Source organism: Trichechus manatus, unplaced genomic scaffold (assembly GCF_000243295.1).
Source record: "Trichechus manatus latirostris isolate Lorelei unplaced genomic scaffold, TriManLat1.0 scaffold00097, whole genome shotgun sequence".
Classification (NCBI taxonomy): Eukaryota; Metazoa; Chordata; class Mammalia; order Sirenia; family Trichechidae; genus Trichechus; species Trichechus manatus.
Genome location: NW_004444033.1, coordinates 2,852,787 through 2,871,750, shown reverse-complemented (window position 1 = coordinate 2,871,750; position 18,964 = coordinate 2,852,787). Strand labels below are relative to the sequence as shown.

At 46.3% G+C, this 18,964-nt stretch overlaps 1 protein-coding gene across 1 annotated transcript in view; it reads right to left on the bottom strand.

Annotated features, from left to right (window-relative positions):
* Positions 1-18,964, bottom strand: part of SND1 (staphylococcal nuclease and tudor domain containing 1) — a 503,780-nt gene that overhangs the window by 100,233 nt on the left and 384,583 nt on the right. The gene's annotated exons all lie outside the window — the stretch shown is intronic.

Below are 18,964 nucleotides of genomic sequence, written 5' to 3'. Positions count from 1 at the left end.
CTTTATTTTGGACAATAGTACCATCATTTTTTTCATTTAGAAGAGAGACAGCAAAAATAGAATACTGGTGAAATATTGGGAGTCTGGAGTCAGACAGACCTGGACTCACATCCTATCTCTGTCTCTTATTAGCTTTGTGACCTTGGCTATGGAACCAAAGCCTCAGTTTCCCTATTTCTAAGACAGATGTAATAATATCTACTTCACATGGCTGTTGTGTGAACTAAGGGAGATTATGTATGTAAAATACTTCACGCAGTACCTGGCACACGGAGAGGTCCAGTGCATTTTAGCTATCATCATCATCACTCTTAGCAATTACACATGGTCCAAACCTCAGTCACGTTTCACTCCACAACTAGCCTGTACGATCCCTGAAGACACAGAGTTCACCCTTCACACTTCTTTGTATCCAAGGACAGTTTTATCCAAAATAGGCGCTCACCAACCAAGTTAGATTGCCTTTTCTTCCATTCAATCACTCATTTCACAAATATTTATCATTAATAGTGGTCATCTATTACAGGTCATGAGATACATTGTGTTTTGATGTCTAAATAAGACTTATAAATATTTCAAAGAAATTTATACTGCAGCTGTAATTATAAGACAAAAAGACATAGGGAAAGAAAATGATCAAAATATGGGGAGGATACATTTAGTGCCCATGAACCTGAATCACTGCTGGTCTCTCCTGCAATAAGGCAGAACTGGGAGGAGTCGCTGGGTGGTGCAAATGGTAAAGTGCTCGAAAACTAGGCAAAGACTGGAGGTTCAAACCCACCCAGAGGTGCCTTGGAAGACAGGCCTAGTGATCTGTTTCCGAAAGGTCACAGTCTTGAAAACCCTATGGAGCAGTTCTACCCTGCACACATGGGGTTGCCATGAGTTGAAATCGAGACCGCCACTAAAAACAATAATAACCCCCTACACCTACTCCTCACTTACAGGCAATCTCGTTATCTGACCCTTTGCACTTAATAGTAAAAAATCTACTATCCAACTATTCTGCGCATTAATGAGGTGGTGGGCATGGTGGCAATGGCTGCGAGCAGCCTCTCCCTCTCGGAGGGTCTCTAAGCGGCCTCCAGGAAGCTGGGCTGAGCTGCCCTCCACTCCCTCCTGCCGGTGGGGGCGCCGTGTCCAGCTGCCGTGAAGGCTAGATACTCTGTGGCTACAGACACGGCCTCCAGGCGGACACGCAGCAGCACTGAGCCAGCAGGCGCCTGTTTTGGGTTCCCAGCTCCTATGTGGCCTGAGGCCCTGCAGGTCAAAATTGCTGTGGGGTGGGAAAGGAGCAAAGAAAGAGGCATTTGAGAGGGTGTTTGGAAGAAGTGTGTGCAAGTTTAACAACATCCCTAAGTAAGCTGAACTAGGCCTGAAGCCTCTGCCTTGGTGGGACCGGGTGCCAGGTTCCCAGCATCCTTGATGGAAGCCCCGAGCCAGGCCTGGAGGGCAGAGCAGGCTTGCAGGGGTGGGAGTGGAGCCCTGCAGGTGGCTCCTTGAGGGAAGCTCTGAGCCAGCACAGGAGGAAGGTGAAGTGGTTAAGCTGTGGGCTGTTTGGTCACATAGCCTGGCTTTATCCAGCTTTGTCTCCTCCAAGCCTCCTTCTCCGCAGACAAATCATCTGTATCTAGACTCACCACACTAATGAGCACATCAGTAAATCTTAGCTGTCGTTATTTCCATGATCGTATTTTCTACAAAAAAAAAAAAAAAAAAATCGGACAAATGGATGGTCTGAAAGCAGGAGAAAAAAAAATCCTCCATTTTTGCATAATGCCAATTTTCTCATGAGGACCTGGTCTTTGGAACCTAACCAGGCTGGTGAGTGAGGAGTAGGGTATTTACAAACAGCCGCGAGTGAAGGGACAGGGGAGGAGACACAAGGAGAGCTGGTATGAGGAGGCACAGAAGCAGGGCATCTAGGCTACTGCCACCACCTGCTGGGGAGCCTCTGGGAGAAGAGGGCCCACCACTGTGGGATGGATGGTCCCTTGCTCATGGATGAAGCTGGGTGGTTGCTCATGTTTCTAGCTATAGCACAGATTCAAGACCACAAAGCTCAGAGAAAAGGAAATAGCTTATATCTGGTGTTTCAGAAGATCAAGAACAGAGGTTTCTCACTGAGCCTCAAGGCCTAACGCATGGGATACATTGTATCAAAGCGAATGCTGGGCTTGAGTGCCACACCGGGAGACAGGCTGTGCAGCATGGGAGCAGCTAGACCTGGCAGCCATGGCCACCGCCCCACCCTTGCAAAGATGGGACAGCTGAAGACCCTACTCAAGTCACATGGGTAGGAAGCTCACCAGGGCTGTGGTACCAGGCTGCAGAGGAGGAATGGAACGTATTTTTGTATAAGACAGCAGTAAACTCATACAGCCAAAGAGCCTGTAATCAACCCCAAAGGGAGAGATGGAACTAAAGCAGAATGGAATAGAGCCTGTGATTTTCATAACATCAATAGCCAAAACCACTTTTCATTTTGTATCTGCAAACTAAGCAAGAACAGAATCGTCAGAGAGAAAAATGAACAATGCTATTGAACTACTTTGCCATATAACCATAGACAGAGTGTTTAAAAAAAAAAGTGTTCAGTTTGTTTCTGACCCTCAGCATCCATTTGGGTGGAACAGAACATCAGCCCTTCTAATTCTGGGGAGGCCTTGGTGCTGCTATGAACTGGGGGTAGAACTGGGATGAGGTTAGGACAATATACTGGGCAGCAGGAACTAGGGGTAAAGAATACAGTTGAGAAAGAATTTTCACTGACTGGGACAAAAGACTTCTGGGTCTTGCTGGTTGAGCAGAAGTCCCCACCCTACTCCTCTGTCATTTTCTTGGTATTCTGAGGTCTCAAGAGGTCGGTCTAGGTACAGAGATGCCCGGTGGCTCTTGGAATTACCAGTATTGCTCAATGGGCCCAGGGAGTGAAACCAGTCAGCTGAAATTTATTTACAACATCTGTCAGGAGAGGGTGTTTCAGACCTGGCACCCAAAAAACTAAACCCATTGCTGTCGAGTCAATTCCAACTCACAGCAAACCTACAAGACAGGGTAGAACTGCCCCATAGGGTTTCCATGGAGCAGCTGGTGGATTCAAACTGCCAACCTTTTGGTTAGCAGCTGAGCTCTTAACCACTGTGCCACCAGGGCTCCTTGGACCTGGCAGTCTAGGACAATTACTCTATGTAGACCAAAAGGGCACAGCAAGGCCTTTGTTAGGTTGCTCTTCCATTTCCCAGCAACTGAGTTCCAGCTCTTCAAAAGGAGGAACCTACAGTAGGCTGTTTCCCTGCCTTTGTTTAAGCGGAAATAAGTAAACTCATCCATACACATCAATTCCTCTCAGGCAGGTAGATAAGAGAAAGGAATGGGAACAGAAAAGTTGCTTGTGAACAGCAGTATTATTTATGCTGTTATCAATTACTTCCTTTTCTCCTAGGTTGACTTTTCTTCTCTGTGACCTGTTTCCTCTGAAGTAACCCCTTCCCAGTTAAAATCTGTCTCACTGTCATAACTTGGCTATCACTTATTAGGGTAGACAGCAGGAGGTTGTGTCTTACAAACAGACTCAGTGGGAGCAGGCACCAAAGGGTTAAACCCAGGAATAAGTGTCAGGAGAAAAAAGAGGGGGAAAAAAATGACTATTTACTGAGTACCCACGACTGTCTATGGATTGACATTTTGATTTTACAGATGAAAATCAAAAGGCTCCCATCCAAATCACAAAGCTACTAAGTGGCATATTTGAACCTTGGGGGAGTCAGGTGCTAAAGCCACAGAGAAGAAGTCTGGTTTTGAAGGCTGAACACTGTAACCAGAGGGTGTTATGACCTATAATGGAGGCTAGGTGAGAGTCCACACCCCTGGGGTACCCAGTTTCTTGTTGGGCAGGTAAGCAGAGTCAGGTAACCCAGGCACAGCTGCTGTTCAGAGGGCAAAGCCGACAGGAGCTCGGCAATGGGGTTGGCTGTCACAGGGCTGGGGCAGCAGAATCTCAGTCACTGTCCTGGGGTTCAGAGGCCAGACCACAGTCTCTGGTCAGGGGAATTCCTAGTTACAACATGGGGGGCCCCAGGCAGGATACCAAAACAGGGAATCAGAAATAGGGAACAGGGGATTCTATTACCAGACCAGGGTTCAAAGTCAGGGCAAGGCTGGCACAGAAGGCTCTATGATGCTGAGTGTGTGAGTGTTGGAGATCTGCTGAGCCAAGCTTCTCTGCAGAGGAGAGATGGTGTGGACCGGTGTTTTTCAAACTTTTTTTTTCAGTGTGGCCCCCCTACATTTACATATGGATATTAAAAAAACAAAACACCAAAAACCAAACCTGGTGTCGACGAGTCAATTCTGACTCATAGTAACCCTACAGGACAGAGTAGAACTGCTCCATAGGGTTTCCAAGGAGCAGCTAGTGGATTCCAACTGCTGACCTTTTGGTTAGCAGCCCAGCTCTTAACCACTGTGCCACCAGGGCTCCCATATGAGTATAGACACCTATATACAACAAAGTCTGCACCAAACAATGGTTATTGTGACTACATCTGATGTATTCTGATAGTCCCTCATCTATTCTACTTCATTAAAGAAAAAAGAGATTCTATGACACTACCCTGGTTTAGAACCTCCAGTGGGGGCACAACCCCAGAACCAAAAACCAAACCTATTGCCATCAAGTTGATTCCAACTCGTGGCAACCAGCAGAACTGCTCCATAGGTTTTCTTGGCTGTAATCTTTATGGAAGCAGATCGCCAGGCCTTTCTTCTATGACACTGCTGGGTGGCTTCGAACCACCAACTTTTATGTTAGTAGTTGAGTGCAAACCATTTGCATCACCCAGGGATCCCGCCAGGAGTACAACCCACAGCTTGAAAAACACTGGTGTGGACTGAGGTGTAGAGAGAAGAGGCGGGGAGGGATGGAGCCATCCCTGCTGGCCTTGGAGATTCAAAGGCTGCTCTAATCACGTGCTTATCAGCTTCCAGGCTTGCTTTTGCAAAGTCCCAAAGGACCAGGGAACAGGGCAAGAAATATGCTGTCCACTAATAGAGAGGAGACCAAACAAATGTTAACATCCTAGCCAGACAGACAGTTGCTGCTGCTGATAACCAGGTGAAGACACGCGTTGTCAAGGAGAAGCGTTCTGCTGGGCCCTCCTTTCCTGCCGGCTGTGGCAAGCCAGAAGCGCAGGCTGGGCTGCACCCTCGCTCAAACAAGGACTGCACCCCTGGTTTGGTGTCCCTGGTGGGCCGCTTTGTTATCAATAAAATGGACTTTAAGAAAAAGGAGAGGAACTGATAACAGATAAAGGGAAAGAAAGTTGGGCTCTCAGAAGTGAGGCCGAGGTGGCCGCAGCTGCACTGGGCGGGCTGGCAAGTGGCGGCAAAGAGCTCCCAAGGCATGTTGGACTGTAAATATGAAGTGAGATATCATCGGAGCTTAAGACGCTCTCCCCAGCCAGCTGAGGAAGTGCCCGTAATTCTGGGGCGTGCATATTACCTCTAATACTGTCTTTTCCGATAACACGCCAGCACAGTGCTGCCTGCTGATAAGGGCATCGTAACTCTGCTGTGCTTCAAACGCCACAGATGCAGGGTAAGTGCCAAGCTTACCCCTGACACTTACAAGCCATTTAAAAACAAAAATAAAAAAAATTTTTAATTGGAAAAAAAAAAACAAAAAACCACAAAAAACACTACACCCTCAGCCTCCCCTAACATTCTTGAACATTTCCCTTCGCTGTTATGGGGCGTGCCGGAATGAAGACAAGAGTCCCGCTATGGGGCCTTCTCAGCTCAGTTTCAGTCAGGGCAAGTACGGAGGCGCCAGGCCAGACCCCCACCCTCTCTGAGGCTCCACACAGCTCCCTGGCCTCTTTTAAAGCCCCGTGAGGCCCATACGCCTGTGGGCAAAAACTCATTCATTTCCATACCTTTTCTAGGCTTTCTGGGATGTGAATAGTTGACCAAGCCTACTTAAAAAAAAATGAAAGGTCAGCTCTAGTGGTTCTGGTTTCTGCACTGCCCCTTGACAAAGTATTAAGCCTCTCTGGCCTCATGTACTCCGTCTATAAAGAGAAGGCTCTCTGGCCATAAAATCCTACAATTTTGGTTATGCCCTCTTGAGATTCCTCACCCGAGGTGTGACTCCTTGAGTCCGGGGTGCTTCTTTTCAAACTGAAAATGCAGGGCTGTAGAGCAATCGTTCTATTAAAAAAATTATGCATTTAGAGACACTGACTAACTAGGTCAATTACCACCAATACTTTGGCTGGTCAGCTTTGGAGGCAAGAAGTACAAATTCTTGTTAATGACATGCTAATGGCTACAGAAGAGATTCTGTTGATGGCTATGTGAGAGTTATGTATGGCTCTGACTATTCACACTGTACGTTGAGCTTTATGATAATGAAGTATCCAGAATCAAGCGTGCTTGCCTTTTCCTTTATTGGGCAGTGGGAGCTATAGGAGTGCGGCAAACTGCCTGGGCTAGAAGTGACAGCCTCCCAATAGCATTTAGTCCAGCAAACAAGTGACCAGGCATTAGCTGAAGGAAATAAAACCCTGGTGGGAAACAAAAACCAGTCTGAAGGATTAGTCAATGGGCCTTATGGCATATCCACTGTGTTCCAAAGACTGCATTAAATGTTACAAAGGGCAGAGGAGACTGCATCTTTGCCTTCTGCCTCCTTAGGACACAATACCACCATGTGGAAAGGAGGAATGTGCTGTCACTGTATAGGGAGAGCAACTAGGGTCATATAATAATGTGTGTATAAATTTTTGTATGAAAAACTAACTTGAATTGTAAACTTTCACTTAAAGCACAATTAAAAAAAAAAGAATACCACCATGCCCGTAGCCAACCTTCCCTCGTCCATTTCACAAATACCTAGCAGTGCTTACTCCCGGGCTAGGCACTGTGTTGGAAGGCGGGGATTCAATGAAAGAAGACTTGGTGCTCATGAAGCTTAATTATCAGCTTGAAAACATTGTTCTCCTCTGCTATTGTATAAGGTGTGCTGCTGGTGAGTGGATTTACCATTTAGTCTGCAGGCTGCAGAATGTTAAGCAACAAGATGTGATAACTGGATTATGTTAGGTAGATGCATGTGCACGGGGTCACTACCAGTCGGAACTGACTCGCCGGCACCTAACAACAACAACAACGCCCATTCACACCACTGGACTTTACACTGGCACACTTGGGGAATGGAGTTTAAACAGAGATGAAGTGGTTAACGCTGACCAGCAAGGTCAGGGAGACCCAAGGCTGGAGGACAGCGAGGGTATTGAGTTTCCCCTGCAACAAATGAGGAAAACAGTCGCACTTGCGACCCCACCTACAGCTCTGGGAAGCTGGGTGGCCACATGGAAATGCAGAAAACTGGAACACATTTAAAGAGGAGCAGGGCGGGGAGGCCTGCCTTTAAAGGAAAGATAAAAGGTGCTAAGTCTGTACAGCTCGGCTAAGCGGTGACTAAGAGGGTGACACGATAACAATCTGCAAATATTTGAAAGGTGTAAACACAAGAAAGGGGGGGAAAGGCTTAGCCTGAAAACAGGGGGTGTAATTATTAGGGGAAAGAGAATCTGGACTAAACATCAGAAAAACTGAGCGTGGGGATGACTAGTGGGTTATAAATAAGTTCCCCAGTGGAAATGAGAATGTTGTTATTCGATCCTAAAGCTGAGAGGTGGTCACTAAGCCCACCCCTGTGGTTTTAGTTTCTGTATTTTGGGCAAGACTTCTTTAGACTCAAATCTAAATAGCTCTCCTCCTTGAAATTTCCACAGTTTTTGTTGATCAAACCATAGAGGAGAAAACATGGCGTTCCTGTTGGGACTTCCAGAACAAAACCAGACTTTACCAGCTAGCCACATGCATAGTTGGCAGATAAAATGGGGCTGAGAGTAGACCCGGGGACAAGGGCTAGAAAGGGGACAGGGACCAGACGATCTCACTGAGTGGGTAAGCTTCATCCCTGGTCTCTCAGACCCTCGGCACGAATGCTGTAGAAAGTTCCCCAAACAGGAAAGTATGGGCACCTCTCTCTGCTGTCTATATACACAGTTGCCTGGAGCAGACGTCAAGGACAAGGCAAGGCACAGAACGAACACCAAAATAAGCTTCCTGTCACACTGCCTGCACTCCAATACCTTTTCCTGAGTTCCTGCTGCTACAGCTATCCAATTTACAATCCACAGACTCTCAGCAGAGTCTTACCCCCAGATTCAATTAGTTCCATTTCTATACTCTCCCTTTCCAGACTCCCACAAAAAAGACAAACCAAAACAAAATTAAAAAAAAAAAAAAAAAAAACCCACTGCATAGAGAGACACTTAAACTCAAGCAATGCTTTTAATGACGTCCAGGCCAATTTCAAAATGTCTTTGGCTTTAACAATATATAGCTCTTCTCTCCATAAGCATCAAGGACAAAATCAGGAACTCTTACACCATCAACACAAAATGCAGAAAGCAGACATTCCATCTGCCTAAATTTTAAGGGATGTGGTTATCACCTGAATACGCGAATCCAAGTCAGTTCACATCGTTGGTTCTCAGAACTGTAAACATAACTCGTACACCAAAACCTTGCTCTCAGGACTCTCACAAGTTTTAAAGCTGAGAAAGAATTTGGAGGTCTCAAGTTGCAAATGAGGTCAATGAATCAGTTAGCAATGAGAAACTGCAAACCATCCCACTTAGGACCAGCTGGTTCTACATTTTCATGTTTCCCATGTTTCCAAAATGGCCCAAAGAGCAAGGCAAACGGTAGACCAGTTGGTTCCTAAGAGTTAGTTCTACATGGTATGAGGCTGCGATTTGTATTAAAACGTACAGAGATAAAACAAGGATTTTGCATTGTCTCAAATCTTTTCTTCTTGCCCTTGTTCTCTAAACCTCTACTCTGTTACATAGGGGTAGGTAGCATCTTGTGGGCCAATTCTGGAACATGTCACTGCTAAAGCTCTTTCAGTGATCAGAATAAAGGGAGAGAAGAAGAATGAAGGGATTCTAATTAAGGGGATCAAACTCCTCAGGTAATTGTAGTCAGGGGAGTCAGAACTGGACAGGAGCTGAGATGGAAGCTGTTTTTAGTTTATTGTTCCAATTTTTTAGGGAAGACTTTATAGGCTGCTCTGATTTTTGTAACGTTTGATGCATTCACTGAAAGACCAGAAACTGAAGTTAATTGGGAAGAGGGGCAATAAGAGGGAGTCTTCACAATGGGATGGGAACTGCAGCTCCCTTTGAAGAAAGCAAAGGGGGAGGGGAGGCAACGAGGAAGGAAGTGCAGTGCTTGGCTATAAACAGGCCTTAAATTTCTCTGCTACAAGTCATGACAACACAATCACGAGAAAAAGGGTGAGTTCTCACGTCCCATCTCTCCGGGTGTTATTAGCCCATTAGTAGATCCCCAGAGTCTGCGGTCCTGGAGAGCAGGGATTTGTCAGTTCTCTCTGTATCCCAGTATCTGGCACCCATGAGATGCTCAATAGCTGTTTGTGAAACGAATGTCAGAGAGGAGAAAACCTAGCAGAAACAGATCAAACAAACTTGTTACAACAATCTCTTATTCTGAGCTCCTTATGCATACTCGTTAATGCTTTTGGTTGAGTTTACAAGGAATTCTAGAAACTCTTACTTCCAGGAGTTTAAGGCCAGTGAGTGTTAAATGCTAAATCACTAGCATACTGTCCCAGGAGGAGACAAGGAAGGGATGGCTTGGAGGCCTTAAGCTGGACTTCTTCCTCTCGGTCCAGCCGGGCAGTATGCAGAACCCACTTCACCAAGCTTGATTTATCATTGGCTTTAGACACCAAACAACCACTCCCCAAAGGGACAAATGCTTTTTCAGACGGAGCAGATAACAATCAGGCTGGTATCAAAATTAGCTTTTATACAGCCTGCGAGTGGACAGCCCAGTAAAACCATGAGAGTAACGAGGTACAGGAGTCCAGTGACAAGGCCCAGAAGGCAGAAGGGGAGTAGGAAGCTGATGATAGGGAACACAGAATAGAGTAAGGATATTGTTGATGTGTTGTGAGATTGTTAACCATTGTCATAGGGCAACATTTGTAGTAACTGTCAAATGGGAGACTATTTTGTCCTGTAAGCCTTCATCTTAAGTGAGAATAACAGCATAATTAGAAGAGCGTAGTCAATGTCACTTAAATGTGTATGTAAAAAAAATTTTTGAAATGGCGTATCTTTGGCTATGTGTATTTTCACCAAAAAAAAAAAAAAAAAAAAGTTGAGTATTTAGAGGGTTAAAATGTTGTGGGGTTGTTAACCAATGTCATAAAACAGCATGTGTGTTACTGTTACATGAGAAACTATCTGTTCTGTAAGCCTTCACCTGAAGTACAATAAAATATTAAAAAAAAAAAAAAAAAAAAAAATTACCTTTTATAATTCTCCCCATTGCAGCACAAGATCTGAAAACAATGATTTTCTAAAGGGAGGGGAAAAAAAAAAAAAACTCTTGCTGATTAATGAGGCCTCTCCCCTCCTGTCGCATCCCAAAAGCATGGCCATAAAAAACTCAGGGAGGCTGCCTTGGGGGTGTGTTTGGGAAGGGGGTTGGAGGTGGCAGGCTGTCTGCTTCCTGATACACATGTTCCACGTTTGCTGCAATAATGTCAACTGGTCACAGTGAAGCAACTGGGCACAGGAAAGATGGGCGCCCTCCAAATATTTTCCCTTTGGAGAAATCCCCGTTGTTATCCAGAGCAAAACAACATCATACCTTCATTAACAAATTCACAGAAAACAAAGCATCTATGGTCACAAGCCAGAACCAACATGGTCTTTCGAGTGATAAGAAAGAAAGCATGGCTCAAGCTTTTATGTAACCCAGCAGCACAGGGGAGACGGTGCCTACCAGGAACAAACCCTACATCTGAGCAACAAGGGGGAGGTGGTTTCTATGAGAACCCCAACTTCTGCTTTCTCTGACTTATTTTAAACATGTAACTTTATCCATGAATCAGATAAAACTTAGATTTATTTCCTCTCCCTTCTTTATTTTTGGCACCGAAGCACTCCCAATCTTGGTCTTTTTATATACCATGTTGATGGATAAAGAGATAGGCTTCGGGGTGGGGAGAAAGCCATAGGAAATATCCACGTGGATTCTGCAAGTACAAGCTTCCAGAAGGTATTCTGGCACACACCTGGCAGCCAAATGTAAAAGCTACTTACTTGCATAAGTTTAGAGTGACTTTTTCTAAACCAAGCTGTGTTGTGTTATCTGAACAAAATGGTTCTGAGATGTGTGGACAGTACTTCCAAACTACTGCCTTTCTTGAGCTTTCCCTGATAGAAAACCACTCTGTGCTTCTCTTCCTGAGGAAGTGAAATCCAAATGCCTAGAGATTAGTCTACTCAGCTAGGAGAACTGCGGAGGAAACCAGCTAGTGTCAGGAATACTAAGTCCCAAGAACCAAAGAGAATGAATAAAAAAATCTGTGCACCGAGAAACTCTTCGTAAGGGCCCTTCACCTCACTAACTTCCCTTAAAAAAAAAAAAAAAAGAGCCAGCAAAAAAAAAAAAGGAAAGAAATTCTGAAAAGCCAAGATTCTCCAAGAGCACAGGCCACTCTTGGGCACATAAATACATTGTCATGATGCATAGCTTGAGTTCTGGGCATTCACTTTTTTTTGATTATCATGCTCTAAAGCAGGGGCCAGCAAACTACTTCCTGTGAGCTGTCTGTTTTTGTAGGTCCCATGAGCCAAGAATGGGCTTTACATTTTTAAATGGTTTTGGAGAGGGGGAGACTGATATTTTGTGGCATATGAAATTCAAATTTCAGTGTCCAGAAATAAAGCCGTGTTAGAACACAGCCACACTCATTCATTTACATATGGTCTAAGGCTGCTTTCACACTACAATGGCCGTATTTCCCACATAGACCATCCTGCCCACAAAGCCTAAAATATTTACTATCTGGCCCTTTACAGAAGAAGGTTACTGACCCTTGTTTCACGTTGGCTAAAAAATAAATAAATAAATAAATAAATACAGGTAGAGAATTCCACTTCCTATAACTGGAACAGAGCCCTGGTGGCAAAGTGGTTAAGAGCTACGGCGAGCTACTGCTGCTAACCAAAAGGTCAGCAGTTCGAATCTACCAGCCGCTCCTTGGAAACCCTATGGGGGCAGTTCTACTCTCTCCTATAAGGTCGCTATGAGCTGGAATTGATTTGACGACAACGGGTTTGGTTTTTTTTGTATAACTGGAACATCAGTACAGGTGATAGCTTAAGAACATCTTAAATAATAATAATACCGAAAAAGCCTAGGTTGGGTAAGCTAGAAGGTAAAAGGAAAGGAAACATGGTTCGCAGGAAGTGCCTGTGGCAGTGACATTAGCCACGGGTGCGTGACCTGGATCCTCCCCTCCTGGGTCTGGTCTATGAATTCCCCCCTCCTGTACCTTCTCCTTTATGCCTGCCATCTCTCATAGACTCAGATTTTCCCATTCAAAACTCAGACCCCAAAAGCTCCAACCCGGAAAGCCCTAGAGTGGTCATTCTTTGTTCCGCATCCTAACTGCTTCCCTCCAAGCCCCAACAATATCCTCTCACTATCACACTTGGTATATGTACAGAAGTCCTTCGCTCCTAAGATTCTGTACTCAGACTTTATCCTTCCACTGAAACTGTACTGGGAAAGGCAACCTCCTCACCGACAAGTCCCATCATCTCTTCTCAGTAAGTGCCCTACGAGGGCTCTACGGGGCATTCAACACTGTGCACCGACCCCTTGCTGCAATTCCTTCCTCCCTTTGCTTCTCTCTCCTGGGTACCCTGTCTCTTGGAACTGCTTGTTTTATGTCTCTTGTTGTCACAGTTATGTCCTAGACCCCCTCCCCCCACATTAATTTTTATTGTGGTAACTATATACATAACAAAACGTTTGCCATTTCAACAATCTTCACATGTACAGTTCAATGACATTAATTACGTTCATCATGTTGTTCAGCCATCACCCTTAACTGTTCCTGAATTTTCCTATCACCCTTAACAGAAGCTCAGGGTCCCCTAAGCATTGGGTCTTCCTTTTCCCCTTGCCCCCCACTGCCCCTGGTAACCACTAATAAACTTTGATTTTTATACACTTGCCTATTCTAGATATTTCATATAAGTATTTGACCTTTTTGTGACTGACTTATTTCACTCTGCATGTTTTCAAAGCTCATCCATGTCATGACATGTATTGGGACTTCATCTGTCTTTCTGACTGAGTAGTACTCCACTGTATGTACGTACCACATTTTATGTTGTTTATCCATTTATCTGAGCCCCTTTCTTCTACTCTGTACTATCCCTTGGTTAGCTCATCCATTCTCATGTTTTGCATCACTGTGATCATGAAGAACCCATCATCTTGAACTCTCCTCTAAGTTCTAGATCCAGTTTCCAAATGTCTGCCAGACATCTCCCCTTGGATGTCTTGCCAATACGTCAAACTCAACATATCTAAAACCAAACTCTTCTTCTTCCTAAATTTCCTCCTTCTCTTTCTGCATCCCCTATTTCTGATTTCAGCACTACCTTCATCTTAGTCTAAAAAAATCTCACTAATCTTTGACTCCTCCCTATTCTATCCACATAACTCAATGTTTGCTATATCCAATCAATTCCATTAATTTCACCTTCATAAATGTTGTCACAGTCCATTAAATCCTCTCGATCTTCAATGCAACTCTGCTTGTTCAAGCCCTTAATTAATCTGGTTGAGACTCTTCTAACTAATCTGCCTGCCTGCCCTCCATTTTCCCCTATTCTTCATCCTACGCACAGCTACCAGATTAATATCCCTAAGGCACAATATTCTGCTCAAAACCCTTCAGTGGCTTCCTGTAGTTTTCCAAATAAAATCAGAACTCCACAATCTGACATCTAGGCCTCTAAGATTGGGTCCAATTTCTTGGGACCAGATAAAACATCCATTACCCACCTGACAGCCCTTCAAATATTTGAAGACAGTTACAACATCCATTTTCTCTCATTCTCATGTCTTCTTTTCTCCAGGCTAAACATTCCCAGGCCCTCATGAGACATGGGTTTTGATCTACCATTCTACTCTTTTCCCTCTTTAAACCTAGATACTATGAAGGGTAGCTTCAAATTGGGAACATCTTCCTAGCTGCTGAATTTAAAAGGTCTGACGGGGGTGGTAGGCTGTGCAATGGGGAACATCCCTTCTGGTGCGCTGTCAGGAGCCAACCTTGGGAGCTTGGGTAGTGAAATGTGCTGCCTTGCAGGAGATCTGGGGAGGGATGTGGAAAGACTGCACACCAGCCCTCCCTCCCAGCACCCAGGCAAGATGCTGCAGCAGAGAGACAGACAACTCCATTAGTACGGAAGGAATCCCCGGGTGGAGGGAAAAGGGAAGCCCTCAGGGGACTGTGGGGGAGGTGGAGCCTGTCCCATCCCAGGCTCTTGCCACCATGGCCTCCATTCCAGCCCATTTGCATTTTTGTCTCTCCACAGCAGCCCCAGGCATTGTGGAGACCCTAGTGGTGTTGCAACAAGCGGTCTATTCATTTCCTTCCCTCATTCACTGGGCTCTCGGGGATAAAAAGAAGAGCAAATCCAAACCACTGCCTAGAATCCACTTTGCAGCATTCAGGGAAAGACTGTTCTGTTGAAGTGATTATTTTCCCTGTTTGGGAGACCTGAGGGAAAGAAAAGGACTTCTGCATCCTTCACTTTCTACCGATGCAGCATCGCAGAAAAGAGAGATCCCAGTCATCACTGCGGCCAGGGGGACAGCGGAGTCATGGCTGGCACTTAACTGAGGCTTTTTAGCTCCTGTCAGTGTGGCCCAGGGTACCAGGGCACCAGGATTTGAACTGTGATGCTGGATACAAAGTTCTCGCTGAGAAGAGAGAGAGAAGGGAGGACAGTAAGGGAGAAAATCAGGTACCTGACAGACAAGCTTCTGCATGGAAGAGATTAACCTGTCTCACCAGGCTGTGCCTGTCTTCAAGTGAGAAGAATGCTGCTCGGAGTACTTCTCACTGCACAACGGAAGGACAGCAGTAGGCGCAGGTCCCTGGATGAGAAGCTGGCCAAAAGTCATGATTCCTAATAAGGGTGTGACAGATGACTATGTGATTAGGGAGGGTAGGAGTGATAAACTCCCAGCTCTTGGGCAAGCACAACCTGACGAGGATTTCGGTCATGACAACCAAGGGGACCCTGTGTGCGTGGTGTACACTGTACGTGCTCACTCATTCAAAGAAGGAGTGTGGGAAGAGGAGGAAGGCGCGGCTGAGGAAACGGCAGCAGCAGTCTCTGAGGGCTGGACTCACACATGATAGCCTATGGCAGGTACCAGCACCTGCCATAATGACACAAATCAGAAACACACATTTGTGGCAAGAACGGTGCCAGGGCTATGCCTACTCATCGATGGGCACAAACACACTCAGTGTGAGGGTCTGAAGTGAATGAGGTCAGAGACAAGCACTGGTAGATTCCCAAGCCCTGTGTACATGTGAATAAAGGTTCATTCCAGGGGAAAGGAGAGGACAGATAGCCACCCTTCTTTTCCAAGTGATCTGCCTCAAACCCTTCACATCTATTCTGAAGCCCCAGGCTGTCCGCCTGCTTCCTTTGATAATACTGAACACTTTGGGAGATCCCATCTGATTTGTGCCTTTCAACCGACTTTTGTTCCTTCTTCACATTCCACTACATCCTAGCCCCACTCCTCATCGAGCTTCTTGTCCAGTCTCACAAGCAGATAGGAACTCCATCTGCTGAAGCCTTTTACACTGCAGTTACCGGATCCTCAAGGGTACATGTGCACACACACACATGCAGTGCTTCCCCGGAAGTGTGCTCCTTCTACGTCTTCCTACTCTGCCCAGTGCTGGGATATATGAGGCCTGTGACAAGGCACCTAAATCAGAAAAAAAAAAAAACACAGGGCTGCATGTCCTTGTGGGGAACTTTGGAAAATGTGGGAAGATGCATGCTCTATGGTCTCCCGTTTTATATATTTGTTCCTATAGTTTTGCCATTAAAGTAATCATATGTTCTCTTGCAGTACAGTGAATTGCTTTAATATGGCCCTTTCAGCCATGGTCTTATGACTCCCACAAGATAACTGGGTGGGACTATACAAATAAGGTGCTTGGACAGTCTTGGGGATTGGACAAGGGGATTGGGCAGTTTTGTTAATGCAAATAAGGTGCATGGAACACTTGCAGGGGATTGGTCAGTTTGGCCACCTCACTAGGCTTAAAGGTTGGAGAGGGAGCTCATCACCATCAAGAAGAGCCAGGACCAGAGTGTGTATTTTGGATCCAGGGTCCCTGCACTGAGAACCTCCTAGACCCAGGAGATAGAGAGAACTGTAACACCTGAGACGGCACAAGGTAGCGAAAAGCAGCAAGCAGCAAGCACAGCAGAGTCTAGTGACATGTGAACCAGAAGACCAGTGTGAGACAGTACAGTGGGTTTCCTGGCCCACAGAGCAAGGTGGCTACAGTGGTTGTGCCGACACAGAGCGAGAGAGCTGAGCACCTTCGGGCAGGAGGCTGGCTGGAGGAGGGGGTGCCCCCGGGCACTTATCTGCGAGCTAAAGAGTTGTTAATGCTTGCTTGAGCAGGGCCCGGCAGCAGAGGCCTGTCTGTGAGCACGGCCATAGAAGCAGTCTTGATTGAAGAACTGTACCCTGACTTGTTCCTGTTACTTCCAAGTTGGTCCTGATCCTGAATTGTAACCTGTTAGAACTAAACCAAATCCATTGCTACCGAGTCAATTCCAACTCACAGCGACCCTATAGGACAGAGTAGAACTGCCCCATAGGGTTTCCAAGGAGCGGCTGGTGGTTTCAAACTGCCGACCTTTTGGTTAGCAGCTGAGTTCTTAACCACTGTGCCACCAGGGCTCCTGTAACCTGTTACTTCCCTAACTAATCCATAATCGTGAGTGTGGTCTGTGAGTTCTGTGTGGCCACTACAACGATTTATGGAACACCACAGGAAAGCAGAGAGTGCCGCAGGAGGACAGCTGGTGTCAGAATTGGTGAAAAGGTTGGAGAGTTGGAAATATGTCTGACCTCCACCTCATAGGAATCAGCTTTGGGCTGATGCTGATCTTGATGATTCTCCTCCCCACTCCTAAAGTTAGATGAAGAGGACCGACGCCATTTTTATACCTCTAAAAATATAAAATCAAATGAAATACAATAAAATAAAATGGGCAGTAGGTAGGGTTCTTTCTTTCTGGTATCCATAGACTATCAAGTGTCTGGATGCCTTCCGGCCCATGTGGATCACTGGGGTCAGATGGCCATTAGATCTTCTGTCTTGGGACCTCTTCGGCTCTACAACTGTGGGCCCGGGGGGCAAAGAAAGAAGACTCTCCATCCCAGAGAGCCATCCTAGGGAGGCACTAGCACTGAATGGCAAAGAGGACAGCTGTCAATGAGAGGGTGGGGGCACAGGGAGGCCAATTTCACAGCATAATAGCCAAGAGAAAACCAGCAGGAGTGTTTCATATGGAGGCTGTCTTCCCTAATGTCACTGGATAATCTGAGATTTGGAAACTCACCCACCCTTCACCAACAGCTCAGCTTGAGCTGAGAGAAAAGGTGAAGGCTTTGCAAGGGGAGGGAGGGATTCTCCTTGCCAGCTTGGAACCTCAGCCTGGAACAATGACAGTGTTCCAGGCTGCCGCGGAAAGTGGGCACACTTCTCATCTATCGGGAGCCCAACCTGCTGCCTATATGAGCTAGCAATCATCCACGGCTCTGCAGGGAGCCCAGGCCAGCCCCACAAAGGAACCTTACTCATTCACTTTGCTTCAAACCTCAGGGCAGGCAGGATCAAGGAGTGAGTACGGGAGAATCTTGAGGCATCAAGTTCATCCAAGCCACTGAAATCACCTTGGGTGGACTAAAGAACAGGCATTTCTAATTTGACGGGCCCCAACATTCTTATTTCCCTTTTACCAATGTTCTGGCTGAGAAGCTGTAATGTATTAATCTTTGCAGATGAGCGATGTGGTTTAAAATACTGCAGGGTTTGGCTGCCATTCCCTCCCCTGGGGTCTCAAAATAACTCCACACAAATCATTTTTGCTAAACACTCACTCAGGCGCCCTTCCCTGCCAGAACACACACATCTTATGTAAGTGGAAGAAACCACCGTGCTTGCTAGAGGAGGAGGGCGTTCCCAGAGATGCGGCCAGTGGCCAGCGGCCCCGGAGCCTCTGCAGAGTGGGGTTTTAAATGCATCCCTGTCCCCTGGCAGAGGCAGCGATCAGCCAAGCAGCTGTGCCCAGGCTTCCTCCGCATGAGAGCCTCCAAGGAGATCAGGGAAGGTCATCCAGTTTGGGCTGCCTTAGGAGGCAAAGGCGACTCAGACATCTACTGACCACTTACTCTGTCAAAGGTGCACAGGGCCAGATTTTGGAAAGTAAAGAGGAGAGGAAATAACATGGCCTCTCCCCTTTCATCATGCTTGGTAAAGTAGAGGTTCAGCGGAAAAGAGGAAGACCTTCAACGAGATGGACTGACACAGTGGCTGCAACAACGAGCTCATGCATAACAATTGTGAGGATGGCGCAGGATCGGGCAGTGTTTTGTTCTGTTGTACACAGGGTTGCTGTGAGTTGGAACTGACTTGACGGCACCTAACAACGACAACTCTCCCTGAAGGACTTACACAGTTCAGTGTGGAAGATGGGCACATATACAGACAGACCCAATGCAAAGCTACAGGAGTGGAACCAAAAGAGTAAGGCCAGAGAATAGCAGCAGTGAATGGGGGCAGGGGGAGAGGAGAGGGTTACAGACACCTCACTGTAGGCACCTTCAAACCCCCTCTCCCCCTAAGGATATTTACAGGCCTTCTGTGACAGACTACCCCTCTCCCCGGCCTGGCTCCGGTGTGACCCTTTCTCCTGGAGCTCCTCCTACCCTG